Source organism: Schistocerca nitens, chromosome 1 (assembly GCF_023898315.1).
Source record: "Schistocerca nitens isolate TAMUIC-IGC-003100 chromosome 1, iqSchNite1.1, whole genome shotgun sequence".
NCBI lineage: Eukaryota > Metazoa > Arthropoda > Insecta > Orthoptera > Acrididae > Schistocerca > Schistocerca nitens.
In genome coordinates, this window is record NC_064614.1 from 922,380,421 (window position 1) to 922,403,821 (window position 23,401).

Consider the following 23,401-nt stretch of genomic DNA (forward strand, 5'->3'; position numbering starts at 1 on the left):
CCAGGGAGTCTTGTCGTTGGCCTCTTTTGATACTCTCATAACCTCTATGCAGCATGGTATGTTGGCGCCAGCGTACACCAGCACATCCCCCCCCCCCCCAAGATGCCGCACCGCTGTCGTGTATTGAGGTTGCAAACGACAATGGGGAGGGAGGCAGGATGCTGGATGTTATGATGGGCCAAGAGCCATGACTGTGGAGGACGGTGAACTCCTGACCATACCCCGCCATCTGGCTTGCAAGGCAACAGAAACATCCTCCAGAAAACTGCTGCCAGGGCACACGTCCAGGCCTGGAGGCGTGTGCTGGGGCGATGACGGCGACGGCCATGGTGATTGCGATGGCGGTTGGCGAGCAGGAACGGCGGAGGAGAGGGCGCATCGTCCATCCTCCCCTCCTGGGGTGCCCTGATTGCACCAGCAGGGGCTGCAAAGGCTGCGCGGTCCCGTCAAGTCGTGGTTCTGGGGGAAGAAAAGCAGCAGAATCACCGGGAAAATGGCATGCGCGAATTTGGTTCTGGTGGCGGCGCCGCAAACCATCGGGACCTGGAATTAAGTACATGTAAGAGCCATTGAGTTCCTGGATTACTCCTCTTTCCCAGCGTCCACGGTTACCATAAGCCCTGAAAAGAACAAGATCGCATGGCACAAAGAGATACTTGCGGACCATTGGCGGCGCCAGATGCTGCAGTGGGTGGAGCAAGTGTAGCAGCAACAAACGGCGGCGGCCACGCAGAAGTTCCGTCGGTGATAGTGGTCCGTCTCGTGGGTGGAAGCAATAGCAGGCGAGAAAGAGTTGCAGGGCCTGTTCCCGTGTGTGAGTGCCGCAAAGCTTGTCCATCTGTTGCTTGAAAGTGCGTACGAAGCGTTCCGCTTCTCCGCTGAACTGCGTGTGAAACGGAGCACTTGTTAGATGACGAATGCCGTTGCGTACACAAAACTGTGCAAAGTCATGTGAGTGAACTGTGGTCCATTGTCTGACACAAGTACTTTTGGCAAACCTTTGATGCAAAATATTGAGGACACCGCTTGAATGGTGCTATGTGATGTGGTAGAAGGAACAGGCACCGCAAATGGGAACATTCTAAAAGAGTCAACCTCTATGAGCCAACGAGTGTCCCAAAATGGTACTGCAAAGTCTGTGTGCACTCGTCGCCATGGCGATTGAGCCTTAGGTCAAGCTGAGAATGTCTGTAGCGCAGAGGATTGGTGCTCCGTGCAAGCGTGACACTGTGATATCTGTTCAATGTGGGCCTCCATGACTTGCCAAGTACAGTGCTGGCACGCTAACTGTTTAGTGCGAACAATTCCCCAAAGTCCTTGGTGGAGCAACCACAACACATCCTTTTGCAGCACTTTGGGACTAAACACACGGGATTATCCACTGTCATTTTGCACTAGAATCACACCTTGTTGAACGGAAAGGCTATGCTGACGTGCAAAATATCGACGCACAACTGACTTCTGGATACTGTTCAATGAACGAGGCCAAGACTTGCGAATATAATGCAACAAAATCTTGAGATCTGGTCTGCTTCCGTGGCCTGTGCAATTTTTCTGTAGTTCAAAGGAAAAGATTCCGGCAATTCACACTCCTGACCATCGATTTGGCAACAAGGTGTGGCAGAGGCGTCAAAATCAGTGTCTGGGCCAATCTGAAGGCGAGATAGGGCGTCTGCATTGCCATGCTTTGCTGTAGGTCTCTACAAAATTTCATATCGATATCGCGAAAGCATCGTTGCAATATTTGAACAGTGCATATAGGAGCCAGCTTTGATGGATGAAACAAGGGCTGCAAAGCTTTGTGATCTGTCACGAAATAGGTCTGTCTTGTACACCAATTCTGTGCGAAAGCACAGCGCTGATTCCGTAGGAATAAGCATCGACTTGCAAAACTACCGGCTTGGCAGTGTCAAAATGCACTAAACATCTGCCACTAAGCACAGCGTTTTTGAGTTTCTGAAACGCGTCTTGACAGTCTTTAGACCACACAAGTGGCACATCTTTGCGATACAAGCAATGTAATGGAGCCGCGTTCTGAGCGGCAATGGGTATGAACGGAATGTAATACGTCATCTCGCCTAGTAGCGACTGCAGTTCAAACACATTGTGAGGAACAGACAGGTCACGGATTGCAAGGAAATGAGATTGGAGGGGGTGCACACCCTGACTGTCTATCGCATGACCTAACTACTGTAGTCCAGTTTGAAAAAATTCACTCTTTTCGAGACGACACTTGAGTCCTGCCTCTGACAACACTCGAAAAAGAGCACGTAAATTGGCAATCTGTTCTTCTGGCGTACGACCTGACACGACAATATCGTCAAGGTAGTTTGAACAAAATGGCACTTTTGCAGTCAGCTGTTCCAAGTAACATTGAAAAATTGTGGGTGCGGAAGCACTGCCGAAGGTCAAACACAAATACTTGAACAGTCCTAAATGTGTGTTTACAACAAACACTTTCCGTGATTCTTCATCCAATGGAATTTGCAAATAGGCATCACGCAAACCTGTCTTAGAAAAGTAACGTCCTGCGCCAAGCCCATCCATGAGTTCCTCAGGGCGAGGTAACGGATGTCAACTACTGTCTGTGGATTGACTGTAGGCTTGAAGACAACACAAATGCGAATGCGACCAGAAGGCTTAGGCAACAAAACCAGCAGACTTGCCCAATTACGTGCTTGAATGGAAGCAATCACACCATTATCTTGCCATTCTTTCAATTCACTAGCTACTTCGTCTCGTAAAACAATTGGAATGGGGTGGTCCCAAAAAAACTTAGTCTGTGCATTGTCTTTCAATGTAATATGCGCTAAAAAGTTATTAGTTTTTCCCACTGCTTTGGAAAACAGTTAAGGGAATTCTTAAAAATCAAAAGCCGATGGAAAGTACATTGTCTTGGATGCTAAGGCCAAACAAATCAAAGGCATCTAAACCGAAGATGTTCTCACTGTCTCTTGATTAACACCATAAAATTCACTGTCTTGGTGTAAGATGTGTACATGGCAGGCAAACTACACTGTCCAAGCACTGGAATTTCCTATCTGTTGTAAGCAGTGAGGTGCTTACTAGATTTAGAAAGGCGTAGTGAGCCTAACTGTTCGTACGTGGCATGATTAAGCAAGGTTATGGAGGCACCTGTGTCTAACTGAAAGTTCACACGACGGCCATCAATACGTAATGAGGCAAATAGTTTTTAGAATGTCGTTGCTCAGCACTAGGGCGAGAACGAGGCACAACTGAATCTTACGTTTGCCAGAACCTGTTGTCGGTTTGGAAAACACAACGTTCACTGCATGCGCACTAGCCTGTTTTTTCTGAGAGCGGGCAAAATTGGCGTTTTTGTGCCGTTGCAAACTGCTTGAACATGGCCTTTCTTTCCACACGTGTAACACGTCGCGTTACGTGATGGACAATTTTATTTTTTATGGCAAGCAAAACATCTAGGGCAAGACTTCACTAAGTTCACAGGTCTGTTTACATGTTTCATGGCTGTCCACGTGGCTGTGTACGCTCTCATTGTTGTGGCTGCTTGAGGCGGTCGCGAGCAAGAGGCGACTCGACCCTACAAATCAGGGCCTGGTCAAACTTATCGGCCGCTACGGCACCTAAATCACATTGCTCTAAGATTTGCAGTACTTGGGGAAGTGAAGAATCAGAGTACTTAGGATCTGTTCCCGTATGCTACTATTGGTGACAGTGAATGTTATAGCGTGTCGAATCATGTGGTCACTGTAATAGTTGCCACAACTACACTTAAATTTGCACTTCCCAGTCATGCCCATCAATTCTGTGTACCACTGACAGTATGTCTGTTCTGGCTTTATCTGTAAACGAAAAAACTGAAATTTGTCTGCAGCTCCTTGAACTTGTTGCTCATAGTACTTGGTCAATGCAGCGGTTACTTCGTCATGACTTAGTTCGTCAGGAGATGCAGTTGGGAATAGTTTTTGTAATAACCTGAACACCGGGGAACCGGCAATCTAAAGAAAGTATTGGAGCTTCACAGTACCTTGAACGCGATAGACTGCACAATGAGCTTGGAACAGTGTCCGCTATTTGTGCCATTCGTCTTCTGAGTCGTTAAATTATCAGAACATAGGTATGCTGGGCTGCGGCACTTGTTGGGCGTGTTTTTGGGCGTGTTTCTACTGTCGGCAGCAATCTGTTGGTTCTGAAAAGCTTATGTTAGATCCAGTACAATGGCCGTCTGCGGCTGAGGCACGGGGGCAGGGGGGTAGAGGGGGCGAGGTAGCCACAGTTTACACAAATACTTATAGCAAAATACAAGCAAAGCTTAGAAACCCCTGCAATCTGAAACACAAGAGAAGCAAGAAAATTTTTCTTCACTGAAGTTTCCTCGTCGCCATTGTTGTAATCTTTTTAGCCATTTTTATGTTGTCTCATTGTCTCTGTAGAGCTGTACCATGGGCAGCAAGGAGAGGATGTCGGTTGGCAGCCGGTGTACTCATTCTATAACACAAACTGCACGCAGTTAATAAGTGGATTCTCTATTCATAAACAGGATGCGAGCCCTATTTACCACCGGTCTGAATACCCCTTTCCTCTGCGCTATGAGGTGCAGTTGTCTGCGAGTAGGTATAGGTCAGCATGTGTCTTCTTACAGTACATGCTGTGGTACAGCGTAACGTCCGCTTTTCTTCTTACCGGAACGTCCAGAGGACACTCCATCCACTTAAACTTTCATGTTAAACTTGATGGTCTGATATATCGAACTGAGATGTATGAAGAAATCATTCGGTTTGCATCTTCCATGTTGCCATTTGAACGAAGGTATTGTCAGAATACCGGAAATGACGTGTACTGGTAAGTTTTCACTGGGCTGGTTCCAGGGCTTCCTCCTCGAAATGTTCCCTATTCATGTTGGCGATAACTGATGAAAGTGAACTCCCTCCATTGCTGCTCCTTCCCTCTGATCATAGTAACCACTGTCGAAAAGAACGTATGCCAATGTCAAGACATGATTAAAAAGGTCGGTCGGCCTTATGTCAAGTTTTTGGCCAATAATTTCTAAGAATTCTTGTAAAGACACTCTGATGAAAACGAGAGAGTGCGCCAAAGCTCACAAAAGATGTCAGTATCCTTAAGCCGAAAGTTGTTAAGACATCCAACAAAATCTGCAGTGTTGTAAGCATGATGTGGACGAATATGATAAAATGTCTAAGCATATCCTCCAAGTATCGAGCGACTGAGAACGTCAGGGCACCAGTGATGCTAACAGTGCGGTATAAAAGCGTTCCATCTTTGTGAACCCTCGAGCGGGCGCGCTGGCGCAAGGAGTGCGCAACTCTTTAAAAAATCTCTATGAAATATAATCAGTTGGTACCACTGTGTTTTTCTCTCGTGTAGTCCTTCATTGTTGTCTTGACTTCTGCTGTGAACGTTCGTTTCTGTCTGTGATTGTTACAAGTGGAGTTACTTCATATTTCTTTTGCCTGTGTGCAGTTGGCGCACAAAGCGCGCCGCGCGCCTGCTGATGTCGCGATACCAGTAAGTATTTCTGTTTCGTTTTACGTGCTGTACGAAACCTTAACGTTATAGTGCTTAATTGTTTTACATATTTTATAATTATTTTTGCTTTTATAGGACTAAAAGATGCCTTGATGACGCTGATGTTGAGTGGTTACTCAATGAGGATTCAGATTTTCTCGTATCAAATTTCGAGTTTGATGATTGTGAAGGTGAGGACGAAGAAGGATGGTGGTGGTGGTTAGTGTTTAACGTCCCGTCGACAACGAGGTCATTAGAGACGGAGCACAAGCTCGGGTTAGGGAAGGATTGGGAAGGAAATCGGCCGTGCCCTTTCAAAGGAACCATCCTGGCATTTGCCTGAAACGATTTAGGGAAATCACGGAAAACCTAAATCAGGATGGCCGGAGACGGGATTGAAACGAAGAAGGAGTGATCACACAGAGTGACCATGATTCAACAAGTGAGCAAGAATGTGCCTCTGAAGCCGAAGAAAGTGATGTAGAGTCTGTTTCAAATGACAAGTATTATATTGGGAGGGATAAAACGTGTAAGTGGAAGAAATCTTGCAGTGCAGCTGCAACAAAGACAAAAAGTAAGAACATTGTGAAGATACTTCCCGAACCGAAAGCCATAGTCACGGGTCTCAAGTATGATATAAGTGCATCCACTAAAATAATCAGCATTGACATGATCGATGAGGTTGTCAAATGTACTAAAATGTATATTCAGCATAAAAAGACAAGTGTAAATTATGTGAAAGAAAACGATGCCAAAGACACGACGAGAGATGAAATAATGGCGTTGTTTGGATTGATCTACATCTTAGGAACGAAGAAGGCTAACCATACAAATGTGAATAAACTTTGGACGACTGATGGCTCAAGCATGCAGATACTTAGAGCTGTGATGAGCTCCAAGCTTTTTCTGTTCCTGTTACGGTGTCTCGGATTTGATGATAAAAGAACACAAGAAGCGAGACAAGAAACGAACAAGTTAACCGCTATTAGAACAATTCTTGACGAGTTTATTGGAAACTGCAATAACAGTTACAGCGTGAGCGAATTCGTAACTGTGAATGAAAAGTTACAAGCATTTACAGGACGCAGTAACTTCAGTCAGTATATCCCAAATAAACCAGCAAAATATGGAATAAAGATGTTTGCTCTCTTTGGTGGTTCAAATGGCTCTGAGCACTGAGGTCATCAGTCCCCTAGAACTTAGAACTACTTAAACCTAACCAACCTAAGGACATCACACACATCCATGCACGAGGCAGGATTCGAACCTGCGACCGTAGCAGTCGCGCGGTTCCGGACTGAAGCGCCTAGAACGGCTTTTTTTCGTATACTTTTTTCACTTTGTTCGTTGTTGATCGTTGTGTTTGGTCGTTGCGGACGCCACATGACATCCGGTCAAGTTCGTTTGTTCATCCTTCCACTCAGTTTTTTATTACAGAGGCCAACCAGCTCTCTGACCGAACACGCTGATGCGAAAACTATTTACACCAGTAACTGGGAGATCTATTGTGGCAAGCAACCTCAAGGGCTATATGCTGTTTCAAATTCTCCTTCAGATGTGGTCAGCAGGCTTATCAGTCATATAAAAGGAAGCAATAGGAACGTGACTGTGGACAATTGGTATACCAGTTACGCACTAGCACTCTCCTTACTGACCAGGAAACTCACATTCATTAGAACAATGAGGAAAAATAAACGTGAGATTCCGCCAGAATTCCCGCCAAAGAAAGATAGAGTACAAAATTCGTCTTTATTTTGGTACTCTGGTGTCCTACGTACCTAAAAAGAATGCAGCTGTGATTGTTCTACCTACGATGCATGATACTGAAGCTATCAGCAAAGAAAGCAACAAGCCTGAAATCATTATGGACTGTAATGCCACAAAAGGAGGAGTTGACACTGTTGATCAAATGTGTGCCTCCTATTCTGTAGCAAGAATTACGAGAAGATGGCCTTTGGCAATATTTTTTGCGCTGATAGACATTGCAAGTATGAATGTTCAAATAATCTACCATGCAAACTCTAAGTATCCTAAAATCCCGAGAAGAATATTCCTGAAAGGCTTGTTATATACCCTAATGAAACCACATATGCTACATAGAGCTGAGGTTCCATCTCTACCATCTGACATTTCAGTTTTCCTTCGAACTTACAAAGAAGCACAAGTAGCAAAAGTTGGAGAGTCTTCTTCAAAGAAGCGTGGACGATGTGTAAACTGCGGACATACTAAGAACATAAACACTACAATCAAATGTGATTTTTGCCGCAATTTCGTCTGCAAACGGCATGTGACTGTCAGACACACATGTGAAAACTGTAAACACGTGGACTCAGAATAAGACGTTACAAAGAAATGTGTATGCATTGTTCACTTTCATAATAATGTAAAGTTTTATAGTTGATTATTACGATAAAGAAATAACATTGCACTGTCTCTATGTAATATTTATGTAAGACATGGAATAGAATCTTCTACTAACCCAAATATATGTTCTGTTTTTTGTCATTCATAAATCCATGTAAATAGCAATAAAAATACAAATGAGGCGTAAGAAACAGAAAAAAGCGCCCGCCAAGGATCTATGCTCTCTATCATAACTTCTTGACAACTTCATCAGGCAAGCAGGGTTCTTTGAGAAGTGCCATAGTCTTCCTCTGCACCCTCTTGGTAGGATCAGTGTTATTCTTTCATTGTGCACTGTATTCAAGCAGGACCCACCTTGAAACTTCCTGGCAGATTAAAACTGTGTGCTGGACCGAGACTCGAACTCGGGACCTTTGCCTTTCGCGGGCAAGTGCTCTACCATCTGAGCTACCCAAGCACGACTCACGCCCCGTCCTCACAGCTTTACTTCTGCCAGTACCTCCTACCTTCCAAACTTTACAGAAGCTCTCCTGCGAACCTTACAGATCTAGCACTCCTGAAAGAAAGGATATTGCGGAGACATGGCTTAGCCACAGCCTGGGGGATGTTTCCAGAATGAGATGATGGCTAAGCCATGTCTCCGCAATATCCTTTCTTTCAGGAGTGCTAGATCTGTAAGGTTCGCAGGAGAGCTTCTGTAAAGTTTGGAAGGTAGGAGGTACTGGCAGAAGTAAAGGTTCGCAGGAGAGCTTCTGTAAAGTTTGGAAGGTGGGAGACGAGGTACTGGCATAAGTAAAGCCGTGAGGACGGTGCGTGAGTCGTGCTTGGGTAGCTCAGATGGTAGAGCACTTGCCCGCGAAAGGCAAAGGTCCCGACTTCGAGTCTCGGTCCGGCACACTGTTTTAATCTGCCAGGAAGTTTCATATGAGCGCACATTCCGCTGCAGAGTGAAAATCTCATGCAGGACCCACCTAGTCTTCACGTTATTCTGGTGGGATAGGACTACAGTGGCACTGCCTTTGGCGACTTGATCTTGTCGTAGTTCCCATATGGCTGTCACTCCCTACTAGTGATGTTCAGTTCCATAGGGTTTTTTTTTTTTTGTTTGTTCACGTAAGAGCAAGACAGGTTTCGTGATATACTTCTTAGCTGCCTCAGGTGGAAGTTCTGCAGCTGCCTATTCCATTGTGCTGATGATGCCCACGGTAGTAGCGGATTTAGGAGTCGGTGCAAAACTGAGTAATTTCTTCAGAACTGAGGCCACGTCCTCCTCCAGTTACTTGGCTGTGAGACTGATGATAGTCTTGCAGGGCGCATCAGAAGGTTGTCTGTCAGACATACGCTAGAGTTAAGTTTGATGTCCAGAGACCTTCCTTTGTACAAAGTCCGCTGTGGCCCTTGTGATGCCATCAGTCCATTCCCACGTGCAGGAACACAAGTCTAAAGTCTGTCAATTCAACTAAACACATGGGAATTACAATTACGAACAACTTATATTGGGACAGTCACATAGATACTGTTGTGGAGAAGGCAAATCAAAGACTGCATTTTACTGGTAGGGCACTTACAAGGGAACCTCCCCATCGCACCCCCACCCCCCAGATTTAGTTATAAGTTGGCACAGTGGATAGGGCTTGAAAAACTGAACGCAGATCAATCGAGAAAACAGGAAGAAGTTGTGTGGAACTATGAAAAAAATAAGTAAAATATACAAACTGAGTAGTCCATGTGCAACATATTCAACAACAAGGAGAGTGTGAGCTCAAGAGAGCCGTGGTCCCGTGGTTAGCATGAGCAGCTGCGGAACGAAAGGTCCTTGGTTCAAGTCTTCCCTTGGGTGAAAAGTTTAATTTTCTATTTTCAGACAATTATTATCTGTCCGTCCGTCAGTCCGATGCGATCAGTTTTTTGGGAGTGATTATCACATCCACAAGAAAACCTAAATCGGGCAAGGTAGGAGAATCTTTTTACCCATTCGCCAAGTGTACAAGTTAGGTGGGTTGACAACATATTCCTGTCATGTGACGCACATGCCGTCACCAGTGTCGTATAGATTATATCAGACGTGTTTTCCTGTGGAAGAATGGGTTGACCTATGACCTTGCGATCAAATGTTTTTGGTTCCCATTGGAGAGGCACGTCCTTTCGTCTACTAATCGCACGGTTTTGCGGTGCGGTCGCAAAACACAGACACTAAACTTATTACAGTGAACAGAGGCTTCAATGAACAAATGGATAGATCATAACTTTGCGAAAATAAAATTTTCACTCGAGGGAAGGCTTGAACCAAGAACCTGTCGTTGCGCAGCTGCTCACACTAACGACGGGACCACGGCGCTCCTGAAGTGAAACTAACCTTTATGTTGCCTGTTTTACGCATGGACTACTCAGTTTGTATATTTTGCTTATTTTTTTCATAGTTCCACACAACTTCTTCCTGTTTTCTCGATTGATCTGTGTTCAGTTTTTCAAGCCCTATCCACTGTGCCAACTTATAACTAAATCTGAGGGGGGTGCGATGGGGAGGTTCCCTTGTTAGAAGGTGCACCAAGTCTACTGAAGACACTGACTACACTACATCTGTCTGTCCTCTGCTAGAGCATTCCTGTGCGATATGGGATCCTTATCAGATAGGACTCATGGAGGAAACTGAAAAGAAGTCCAAAGAAGGGCTGCTCGTTTTATATTATCGCGAAATAGGGCGAGAGAGTCAAGGATGTGTTGAGCGAGTTGGGGTGGCAGTCACTAAAACAATAATAATAAAAAATAAGAGGTATAATAATAAAATAAGAGGTACTGAAGCTCATATGGAAATACTTAAGTGTTCATTTTTCCCATGCACTGTTCCAGAGTGAAACAGTGGTGAAATAGTCTGAAGGTTGTTCAATGAACCTTCTGCCAGGTGTTTATGTAAATTGCACAGTATTCATGTAGATGTAGATGGCCGGCCAGCTGTAATCTTGTGTTCTTTGTTAGTCAAGGCCAAGCACCAGCAAGTACTCCTTTCCTACCATAGCTGGGCTGCGACATTTGTTGATTCTTCTCCCTGCTATGTTACCTTGGTGAAGTTTGGCACCACACATTCCTCTCGGTATCATAAAGAAAGTAAAGGTTCTCAGCAAACAGTTCCTCCAGTGGCGCAGCCTATGAAATCTTTTCATGCTGTACGTGGTGTGATTATTTAGCTTCTCCCAGCGTTATTTATGACGAAATACTTGATGGGAGAACCGCTGGATGACAGTGTCCAATGAGCACAATATTTCAGAAAGCGATCACGTTGCCATCATCAGGTGCGCTGATGAACTGACAGCTTTGGAGCTGGTCCGATACTTTTATATCTTTCTTCCCTCCGTCTGACTATGGAAATCTAGGTTCTATCAGTTACCCTGCCAATGAGGCAAGACATATGTAGGTGAGTCAATGCATATTGTTAAAGATTGTTGCCGAGAACACTAACGGCACACGAGACTGCAGCAGCCTAACAAGTCAGCAGTCAAGGAGCGTTAGCTGTCGGAGCCATGTGGAATGGATTATGACCACACTAAGGTTCTGACACAGAAATCCCACTTCTGGGACTGTGTCATTAAAAAATCTATCGAGATTTGTGTATGTGGAACTATTCATCAGTCTTAATATTGGCTACGTCCTCAGTAAAGACTGACAATCCACACTTAGTCTGATCAAGAGGAGGAAGGAGATATCCCATGATGAACTGACTTCGAGGGTAAATGGAGCAGCAACAAAGATACAGCCAGCTTGTATCCCTGGGTGCGGTGCATGGTCAGAATAACATGCCTGCAGCCATAGAATACTCTGGAACTCCTCTCCACCTCTGGGCATAGGCCATAGGCAGAGCAACAGCTCCAAGGGAAAGGGGGATAAGTGCCACGCAGCTTCTAAACAGTCAATTAATCAGCACAGCTGGTGGCGGCAAAGTAGCCAATTGCCAAAATATTGTCCCAATTGGACACTAGCATGTAGTTGTTAACATGTGAACTATTTCATCATCTAGATAGTATTTCAGTGACGATCTTTGTAACTGGAAGGTCCATTTCCTGGTTTTTATTGGAGTGCTACCAGGTTTGCATGCAGGTTTCTTTCCCCTTTTTTTTGGATTTCCATACATATTCTTGCTACTTGACAATAGATGTGTATAGTTATATTAACCACATGCTTTATAATGGTGTGCAGTTAATATCCTACAGTGTTTTGGCTGCAAATCAAACAGGGTTACTTTCAGTAGTCATTAAGAGAAAGTTGGCATAAAATTTTGCTCTGGCTCCTGCTTAATAATAATAATAATAATAATAATAATAATATAGTAAAAGTAAATTATGTCCAGTATAATACAGTAGACAGAGCAGCACACAAACACTAATTAACGAAAGTATGTATGCGTCTCATTCTGCATGTGAAAGAGGCTTTTCTGGCACCCATTGAGAGAACAAGGTGCAGCGTACTCCAGCCTGTTGACACACATTGCGACATCCAATGCTTGCCATCTAGGCCCTAAGGTCGTTCTTCAGTTGTTGAAACAGAGACTGCAAAGGTTCTGTGACAAGCTAAGCTGAGACTTCCTAATCCTGCACAATATGGTTGAGAACTGTAGAGTCCCCCTAAATGGGTCAAGTGCGCACTACAAATAACTTGCTCCTACCCATATAACTGACTGTGTGTGGTGTGCACATAAGTATTTTTTTTAACTCAAACAGTCCTGTTGGAAGAACATCCGCAACTGAGAATTATACCAGAGGTTGAAAATACCGCTTTAGTTGTAAATTTCTTTTATTATCACGACCAGTTTCGAGCTTTCATAAGCCCATCCTCAGGTGTCGCAACTATGCTGTGGCCCCCGAGCGCCGTGCCCATTGCACAGCACAGTTGCGACACCTGAGGATGGGCTTATGAGAGCTCGAAACTGGTCGTGATAATAAAAGAAATTTACAGCTTAAGCGGTATTTTCAACCTCTGGTATTTTTTTTAAGTGACACTCCTTCCACTTCAGATAACGATAGCCATAGGAGAACAACATGTGTTTGATTCAAAGACTTAAAATCCTACTGGTTAACTGCCGAAGCATTCGCCACAAAATGCCAGAAATTGATCCGCACCTATGGGCAAGCAGGCTCACATAATACTAGGTACAGAAAGCTCGTTAAAACCCAAAACAAACAACAGTGAGATTTTTGGGGGAAATTTAAACATATAGCAAAAGGGTAGGCTAATGGGATATTGAGGTGGTGTATTTGTTATAACAGATCAGAAACTCAAATCCACAGAGACAGAAATTGAAGCTGCAGGCATGATTGTTTGGGTAAGACTCAGTATGAGGGATGGGCATAACTTATAACCGGATCCTATCGACCAGTCGACCACCAGACCTCACCACCCTGGTGTAACTGAAAACTTAAGAGGAAATCTCAGTTCACTAGTATGTAAATTCCCCAGTCACGCTATCACCATTGGAGGAGGCTTTAGGCTTCCAACAATGAAATGGGGCAGTTATAGTTTTGTTAGCGATATACGTTACAAGATATCCTGTGAAACATTATTAAGTATCTGCTTTGCAACTGTCTAGAACAGATAAATCTAAACCTCTCTCATGGAGCAAACGTTATGGATTTAATGGCAACAGACCTGAATTCTTTGAGAATGTCCACATTAGGGTGATTGTAGATGCTGATTGAAGGTGGTATCAGTGACCATGAGGCAGTCATAGCAACATAGATTAACAAAATACAAATGGCAACTAAAAGAAGTAGACTCATTCGTATGATCAACGAACTAGATGAAAATACGGTAGTATCATATCTCAATGAGGAATCAGAAACATTTAGCTTAGGACGATAACATGGCTTAAGTTTAAAAGACTAGTTGACGTTGCACTGGACAGATATGTACATAGGAGAGCAAGTCATAATGATAGCGACCCTCCATGGCATAAGTCATTGTTACGCTTCCAAATAAAGAGACTACTATATAACAGGTGTAAAACAAAGCATTGGGCTATAGCTAGAGAGTTGCTGAATGAAACGACTTTACCTGCCAAGAGGGTAATGCATGGAGTTTTCAATGACTACCATGGCAGAATATTATCGAAAGATCTCTCACAAAACTCAAAGAAATTTTGGCCCTATGTAAAGGCTATTAGTGGAATCAAAGTAAATGTCCAGACTCTCACGGACGGGACAGTAACTAGAATTGAGGAGAGAAAAGCAAAAGCAGAAATGCTTAACTCCATTTTCAAATGTTCCTTTACAATGGAAATTTCAGGAGTATTACCACAATTTAATTCTGATACCGCTGCAGATATGAGTGAAGTGCACTGCCTGACAAAAAAAAGCGAAGCACCCACAATACACGTTTGGATACCGATGTAACTTTGCACACATACTAACCATTGGCGGGCATGCAAATGAGCTGCAATTCTGTGTGGTAGGCAGAGTGGCCAAAAGAGTACATTAGTGTTGTTCATGTTTAATGCTGTTATCATGCATGGTAAGGTATTTAAGGGACTGAACAGAGTCAGGTGCTAAATTATCACTGTCAAGGACATGGAGATGTTGCATACTTGTTTGAGACAGTATTATCAGCTCAGAACAGAGTTTGAAAGGGGCCTTACTGCGGGGCTCCAGTTCTCCAGATTTACGGGGCATTCAGATGTGACAGTGGCCTGATGATTGACTGCATGGTATCGTGAGGGCAGACATACTCCAAAGCTCCAGGCGACCATGTCTGACTACCACAAGGGAAGATCGCTGTGCTGTTCACCAAGAACATTGCAAACCCTTCAAATCTATGTCTGCCAGCCAAGAACAAGTTATGTACAAGTAACAACGGGTTCCCTGCAACATTCTGTGCATCCTGCACCACTGGTTGGTCATTAGCAACAGATGAACTAGGAAATTAAAACCCCATGTATAGGAAGCTGTTACACCACAACACAAATGGCTGCGTCTGGAGTGGTGGCATGACCAGGAAACACTGCATTCTGTTCAGCAACGAATCATGGTTCTCTCTACCCCAGATGTCCGTGTTTGGTGAGTTTGGTCGTGACCTGGGGAAAGATCCCATTCTTACAATGTTTTGGAGAGGCACCGTGGTGTTATTCCTGGCATCATGGTGTGAGAGGCCAGTATTTCTTCAGGTCTCAGCTGGTAGTCATTGAGGGAACTCTGATGGCACAGCGGTACGTCACGGACATCCTGCATTTCCAATTTACACCTCATGCGACAGTATTGTGATGTCAGTTTTCAATAGGACAGTGCTCGTGCATACATAGGCTGTGTCTCTATGAACTTTCTGTGTGATAATTAGATACTCTTGTGGTCAAAAGACGTCCACATCTGTCACTAATAGAATACGTGTGGAGGCAGCTCAGTTGTCAACTCTATGCCAGTGTCAATATCCAAATGTCAAGGACCTCTGTAGAGGATACAATAGCTTTATGACACCCTTCCTAGCAATACAAGTGCAGCATCCATGCCAGAGGAGTACAACATCATATTGATAAGTAGGCTCATACTGCCAAGTTCTTTGTAAATTTTATCTGATTTTGTAATCGCTGAAATAACATCACATATCCTCTAACAACTAAAATTTCATTTAGTTTCCTCCTCCACTTGTGTGTGCTTCACTTTTTTGTCAGTATAGGTCTCAATGTCAATGGTACTGAGAAACATCTGAAATCGTTAAAATTGAACAAAAACTCTACTGCTCGATATATCAAAAAAAAAAAAATGTTCAAATGGCTCTGAGCACTATGGTACTTAACTTCTGAGGTCATCAGTCGCCTAGAACTTAGAACTACTTAAACCTAACTAACCTAAGGAGATCACACACATCCATGCCCGAGGCAGGATTCGAACCTGTGACCGTAGTGGTCGCGCGGTTCCAGACTGAATCGCCTAGAACCGCTCGGCCACTCTGGCCGGCACTCGATGTATCCCTATCAGATTCTATTCTGAATTTGTGGCTGACTTAGCCCCTCTTTAACCACTATTTTCTGCAGATCTCTTGAACAGAAACTGTGCTCAGAGGATGGAAGAAAACACAGGTCACACCTATCTACAAGAAGGGCAGCAGAAGTGGTCCACAAAATTACCGTCCAATATTCTTGACACAGGTTTATTGTAGAATCTTAGAAAATATCCTGAGCTGAAATTTAATGAGGTATCTCGAACAGAAAGATTTCCTCCATACCAACCAGCACAAATCCCAAAAACGTCGATTATGTGAAATCCAACTCATGTGTTTTTCACATGATATCCTGAATGCCATGGATCAAAGCATTCTGAAAGGCATTTAACTCAGGACCACACATATGCTTATTACTGAAAGAACAACCATCCAGGGTATCCAGCAAGATTTGCAACTTGATTGAAGATGTCATGGTAGGGGGGATGAAGCATGCTCTCTTGAAGGGTAAGTAATCAACAGATGTAAAAGTAAGTTCAAATGTAATTTGTTTTGACGAGTTGAAACACTTTCACTCCTGTAATCCGCCTGGCCTCGATTTCCATTTACCCACTGCACCCATACATTTTACACAACAATTTTCCCTTCCTCTGCTCTGTCAGCCCCTCCAAATTGCCACCTCCATGTCACTGTCATCATGTGCTCCATGAACTCACTGGTTCTGGTGTCCATGACTCACTTCCTAGCTTGTGCACCTACTGTTTCTCTCTCCCACATTCACCCCACACACCCTCTACCTCCCCTCACGCTGCTACCCAACCCTACACAAGCTACCCAAGCCTCCTTCCTGCTCTTTATCCCTCTCTGTGCCTACCTCATCCCTATACAGCCCCTAATCAAAATCCCACCTGTTGAACTGCATTCCTCGCATTGACTGCTCAGCCAGTACAGTGACTGAGATAGAGAGAGAGAGAGAGAGAGAGAGAGAGAGAGAGAGGGTGTGTGTGTGTGTGTGTGTGTGTGTGTGTGTGTGTGTGTGCGGGCACACGTGCGCGTGAGTTCACTTGCCTGTTAGAAGATTCGTCTCACGGTTAACAAATTTTTCATTCTTTTTTGTGTTCATATGCATATCGACAACCCAACGTTTCTACTGTTCGGTGAGTGGTCTCGTTTATTCCTAAATTATTTACTTTCTGCCAGAAAATACCTAAGCACATTTATGAAGGTTTTAATTTTTATCTCAGGATGTAATTTGATTGATTACTGAACACTGGGTAGTTGAGTAATTGAGTTTTTTAATAGTCTACTGTCACCACTTATGTCTACATTTTCATTGTAAATTTTATATCTTAATTGTTATATATTATATTGCATGTGTGGGTTATCTTTTTTAGATCAACATCACATAAAACCTTGATTGTTTGTGATATTTCGGCCAAGTTAAATTAGCAGTTACTTTTCTAGTAGTAAAATCAGTGTTTCCGACCAGCTAATATTGATAATTGCGTAATTCTTCTGATTTTCAAATAAATTTTAAGCACAATGATGTATTTTGCCTTTAATGTTTGTCACTCTATATCAGTACGAGGACAAGGCCAGCACGGTGGAGTTTTGTTAGTGTGGATTGCCTATAACAGAGGCAAGTATGCACTCATGGGCAAACCTACTGTTTTCTTTTGATTGACAGGTTATGATCTCCTGGGGATAATCTATCCTTTTCATTGACAGGACCTTAACCTATTGTTCTCCCGTCCCCCGACCCTCTCCTACTCTCAACACCTCCGGAAACCTCCAACCCTCCCTTCTCCCCCTCCCTGATACAGGTACACTTTCAGGCCTGAGTTATTCGAATAGCGTACTCTCACTCTTATCGATTTGATTGACTACATAATTAAATTTATCAATTAATTACTCCTCCCCCCACCTGGTATACCCCCAACCCTCCCCTCTCCTCCTCCCCTTCCCTACGTGGAAATTGGCAGCTCTGTGGTGGAGATGAAGGATCTCATGACAGGAAATTCAATAACATAGCAGAGGGTACGTTGCTTATTTAAAAAAAATCAGTTCGCAGGGGTTGGATTTCCCTTGCTCATCATTCTCGGCTGTTTGGGAAGCTGCAAGTCTTGTAAAGAACGATTACATCGATCGCTCTTTTTTTATTCTGATCGCACAAGGAATAACGTCAAGAAACACGCATCACATGCAATTACGCTGTTAAAAATCGTTCGATCGCGAAGATCCACAGGACCACGCCAGTACCAGGTCACGCCATCACACACGCAGCTCAGTCGGGTTGTGCAAAGCGACGTGCCAAGCGCCTGTCCAGGAGTGACCTGTACGACCCTGTGACTGACAGACCGGATGTCACGCTAATCCTCGAACAAAGTATCCGAGAAATTCCTGTCGAAACATGTACTCTTTCTCTGTTCCTCTTCGTGTCCTGCCAGTCCTGACACACCGTCGGTCGCGGCCGCACTGAACCGAAAACAAAGCAGTATTTACCCGGTTAACCCATGCAGAATACCGATGCACGTCAAACGCCTTCCTTCCAAGGCAAGTTCCTGACTGAGTAATCGACTCCGCCATAGGCTCTAAGCTGCCGTCAGTGCCAGAGAGAAAGGAAGTCACGAAATGAAATTCAATTATGTAACATAGGATACACTGTTTATTTATAAAATTTCAATTTCCAGGGGCTGGATCTCACTTTTATTTGCTGGAAAAGCACGTATCCAGCAACTACACTCCTGGAAATTGAAATAAGAACACCGTGAATTCATTGTCCCAGGAAGGGGAAACTTTATTGACACATTCCTGGGGTCAGATACATCACACGATCACACTGACAGAACCACAGGCACATAGACACAGGCAACAGAGCATACACAATGTCGGCACTAGTACAGTGTATATCCACCTTTCGCAGCAATGCAGGCTGCTATTCTCCCATGGAGACGATCGTAGAGATGCTGGATGTAGTCCTGTGGAACGGCTTGCCATGCCATTTCCACCTGGCGCCTCAGTTGGACCAGCGTTCGTGCTGGACGTGCAGACCGCGTACCGCGTGAGACGACGCTTCATCCAGTCCCAAACATGCTCAATGGGGGACAGATCCGGAGATCTTGCTGGCCAGGGTAGTTGACTTACACCTTCTAGAGCACGTTGGGTGGCACGGGATACATGCGGACGTGCATTGTCCTGTTGGAACAGCAAGTTCCCTTGCCAGTCTAGGAATGGTAGAACGATGGGTTCGATGACGGTTTGAATGTACCGTGCACTATTCAGTGTCCCCTCGACGATCACCAGTGGTGTACGGCCAGTGTAGGAGATCGCTCCCCACACCATGATGCCGGGTGTTGGCCCTGTGTGCCTCGGTCGTATGCAGTCCTGATTGTGGCGCTCACCTGCACGGCGCCAAACACGCATACGACCATCATTGGCACCAAGGCAGAAGCGACTCTCATCGCTGAAGACGACACGTCTCCATTCGTCCCTCCATTCACGCCTGTCGCGACACCACTGGAGGCGGGCTGCACGATGTTGGGGCGTGAGCGGAAGACGGCCTAACGGTGTGCTGGACCGTAGTCCAGCTTCATGCAGACGGTTGCGAATGGTCCTCGCCGATACCCCAGGAGCAACAGTGTACCTAAATTGCTGGGAAGTGGCGGTGCGGTCCCCTACGGCACTGCGTAGGATCCTACGGTCTTGGCGTGCATCCGTGCGTCGCTGCGGTCCGGTCCCAGGTCGACGGGCACGTGCACCTTCCGCCGACCACTGGCGACAACATCGATGTACTGTGGAGACCTCACGCCCCACGTGTTGAGCAATTCGGCGGTACGTCCACCCGGCCTCCCGCATGCCCACTATACGCCCTCGCTCAAAGTCCGTCAACTGCACATACGGTTCACGTCCACGCTGTCGCGGCATGCTACCAGTGTTAAAGACTGCGATGGAGCTCCGTATGCCACGGCAAACTGGCTGACACTGACGGCGGCGGTGCACAAATGCTGCGCAGCTAGCGCCATTCGACGGCCAACACCGCGGTTCCTGGTGTGTCCGCTGTGCCGTGCGTGTGATCATCGCTTGTACAGCCCTCTCGCAGTGTCCGGAGCAAGTATGGTGGGTCTGACACACCGGTGTCAATGTGTTCTTTTTTCCATTTCCAGGAGTGTATATGTCCTAATTACGTAATTAAAGTGCGGCACATTGAAGATGTCGTTTTATTGGAAAATTTTCCTGTGACATGCATGGATAGATTGAGTTAATGCACAATGCCACCACTACAGGACATTCCATCACCCTTTTCCCTCGTCTTTCACTTCCGATCCCTCCCAGAAAATATTAGTAGGAAAAAGACTCACTCTATGCTGGAGAAGGAGGATCTCACGAAACGAAATTCAGATGAAAGTCAATAATATATATACAGGGTGTAAATTTTAAGTTATGATTCACTAGTGGCTGTAATCATTAAAAGAAATCTCCATAGGATCCAACGCAGGTATGTGGTTGAATGGAAAGACTTGTTTCCAAATTGAATATAGCATTTCTACCAGAAAGCGCAACACTATTACCGACTCTTGTGTCTACCTGTAGAAACAAGACAGCTTTTTATTCAGGGTGACGGTAACATAATGTTAGTGATCGCTTTTTTAATAGCACGGTCCTTGCGTGTTATGTACTTGGCCGGAAGTAGAATCCTTCTATGTTCAGCTTCAAATGTCAGTTCTCAGTAGTGTTCCTCGAAAAGAACGTCGTCTTCCCTCCAGGGATTCCCATTCGAACTATCTGGTGAGTGTAATCCGACTCGCCGTGCAACGTGACTCTCATGATCAATTTAATTAATTAGCCTATCAATTCGATATCAATAACATGCCGCCTGTCGCTTGTAGGTGATGGCTAGGTCACCACGGATATAATTCTTCACTTGGTGTTTTCTTTGTTGCAGCGATATCTTTTAACGATTTTTCAATCGTACAGCTACACAGGGGAGACAGAAATCATAATAAAATCAGATGTGATACCGTATTTATAGAGTGATATGTAGTATAAAACTTATATTTACAGCTTCTCTGTGCTGTTACCTTAAGAGAATCCTTATGTGGCGAGACATTTCGTTACCTTAAGAGATAGTTCGAAAGTGAGTGGGCGACCTGTGACAGAGGTAGATCTTAGCACACCGTCCTGAGAAAAAAGAAAGAAAGAAAAAAAAAGAGTTTAACATTCTAGTTCTGTGATTCATGATGTGACAGATAAGGAACGATATTTTTCTGCTTGTTGAAAGAATACTTAGAGAGAATATAGCGCGTGCCATAGTCCTGTACGGCATTTTCAGTGACCTCTTTCCGACGGCGCTGGCCGTGTACATGTGGGATGGGGCGGTGCGTGTGGACCTCGGGACAGGCTCGCGGCGATGTGCGAGTGTTTTCAGCTGTCTCCGACATTTAGCCCCAACGGCTTATTGCTATGAACTAGATCGTGGTTTACGTGTGTCGTGTTTAGTGTTTCTCGATACATCGCTATGGACTCTGTCTTCCAGTGCCATTTGCTGTTGCGTCTATTCTGACATGCAGTAGAACCTTCCTCCCTCCTTCCGAATGTAGCGGAGAGAACCAATATAGGAAGTCTATAGTACTTTTAGAAACCCAATCGCTACGTCAAATCCCCGATTAAGAATTTATTGTTTCCGACAGTTGTACTGCGTACACAAGATTTCGGTGCGGGCAGGCAAGACCGATGCGGACAGGGGGCTACCCTGCAATCGGCCGACGGCGCGTGTCTCGCGATCGTGAGTTTGTGTGATCGTCAGGCATTTTTTTTTTCACCAGATGTGTTTAGTGGAAACATTAAGGTGGAGGAGGGCGGGTACAAGACCTCAGATGTCTTTAGCGCTGCGGTCTATTTGTGACGGAAATTTCATTCCTTGATTTGCATAATGTTTGCTTGTGATACTTATCGATCAGGGCTGAGTGTGATATCGATCATCGAACATATTTCTAAAAATGTAAAAGGCGTAACAGCCGCGATATTCCGCAATAAAATAAAGAAGTGAAAAATGTGAGTTAAGTCAATAAATTTATGAAAGTTGTTTTCAACGTTTTCCCACCGGAAACTAAAAGACTCAAATTAAGCAAGTACCGCACTTGTGAGACTTCTCGACAAACAAGAGTGAATATTCCGAATGTAATAAAAAATTAGGTTCGTGAGTCAATTAGTTTTTAGTTAATGAATTTACCCGTTAGTAAGTAGGATGTTTGGTTAGTTAGTTAGCTAGTCAGATAATTTGTTTGATAATTAAAAGTTGTGTGGCCTCATGACCACGAAACAAACAAAACTTATCCGAATCTGCGGAACAAATTAATATTTGGGTTAACATTTGTAAAACGCTAATTCCTCTCTCTCAAACCCCACCCTATGGGGAGAGAGGGAGAGTTTTAGTTTTAGCGAATCAAAATTTACGAAGTAAATTAGTATTTTTTATTTATCCATAACCATTTTCTACGCAAAAATGAGAACATGGATCTTCTTGAATTACAGCGCGAACTACGAAGAATCAAAACAAATGTTTTAGACAAAATATACGTAGTTTTTTATGTAGAATCTGATTCTGCAATAAAAAAAATGGGGGTTCCCATTTGAAATTTTAAAGCTGCCTCCCGCACCAGCAGATTCCCCCCTCGAAAATAATCAACTTTGGATTCTACACATATTTTCGTGTGAAGCTTATTTTTCGAGTTATTCTGGTTTGTCAACTTAAAATTTGCTCCCTGTATATATATTATTGACTTTGATCTGAATTTCGTGTCATGAGATCCGTCCTCTCCACCACAGAGTCGCCAATTTCCAGGTAGGCGAGGGGAAGAGGAGACGGGAGGGCTGGGGGTTTACCAGGTGGGGCTAGTTAATTAATTGATAATATAAATTATGTAGTCAATCAAATCGATAAAAGTGAGAGTTCGCTATTCGAATAACTCAGGCCTGGAAGTGTACCTTATCAGCTAGGGAGAGGGGGGAAGGTTGAAGTTTTCCTGATGGTTTGGGAGGAGGAGGGGGAGAGAAAGGGGTGGGGCAACAATAGGTTTAGGATCTGTCAATAAAAAGGATGGATTATAACTGGGAGTCGTAATCTGTCAATCAAAAGGGAACAACAGGTTTGTCCTTGAGCGCGTACTTGCCCATGAAGTAGGCAATCTGCACCAACAAAACTCCAACGTGCTGGTCTTGTCCCCCTGCTCATACCTTGCATGAGTATTGCCACATCACTAACGTTGCCTTTCATTTGTCCAAATTTTTTTATGCTGAAGGTGGCAACTGCCAAGTTCTTATACTCTTTTGCAAAGTAGTTTCAAAAATTGGCAGTTCTGGATAAAATTGGTTGGGTACTTATTATACCACTTTCAATAGCCTTAAATTCTTCACAAGTCCATCGATGGTTCTCAAAATTGAATGATCTGTCTCAGTTTCTATGAAATGTGGGCTACTCAATATCTGGTCAATTTATCATAGACATTCTCCATTGAATTAATACAACAATGACGTATTTTTTACATGTCTAGGCGATAAGTGTTAGCAGGTACTATAGACCATTAGTGATCTCCGCAAAGTGAAAACATCTGGG

General features: G+C 44.2%; 1 protein-coding gene across 1 annotated transcript in view; it reads right to left on the reverse strand.

The window, feature by feature from the left end:
* Positions 1 to 325: 325 nt before the first annotated feature.
* Positions 326 to 23,401, reverse strand: part of LOC126192560 (uncharacterized) — a 136,607-nt gene continuing 113,531 nt past the window's right edge. Inside the window, exon 5 of the transcript XR_007538479.1 lies at positions 326 to 459. The gene's annotated coding sequence lies outside the window, so the exon portion shown is untranslated. The remainder of the gene's footprint in view (positions 460 to 23,401) is intronic.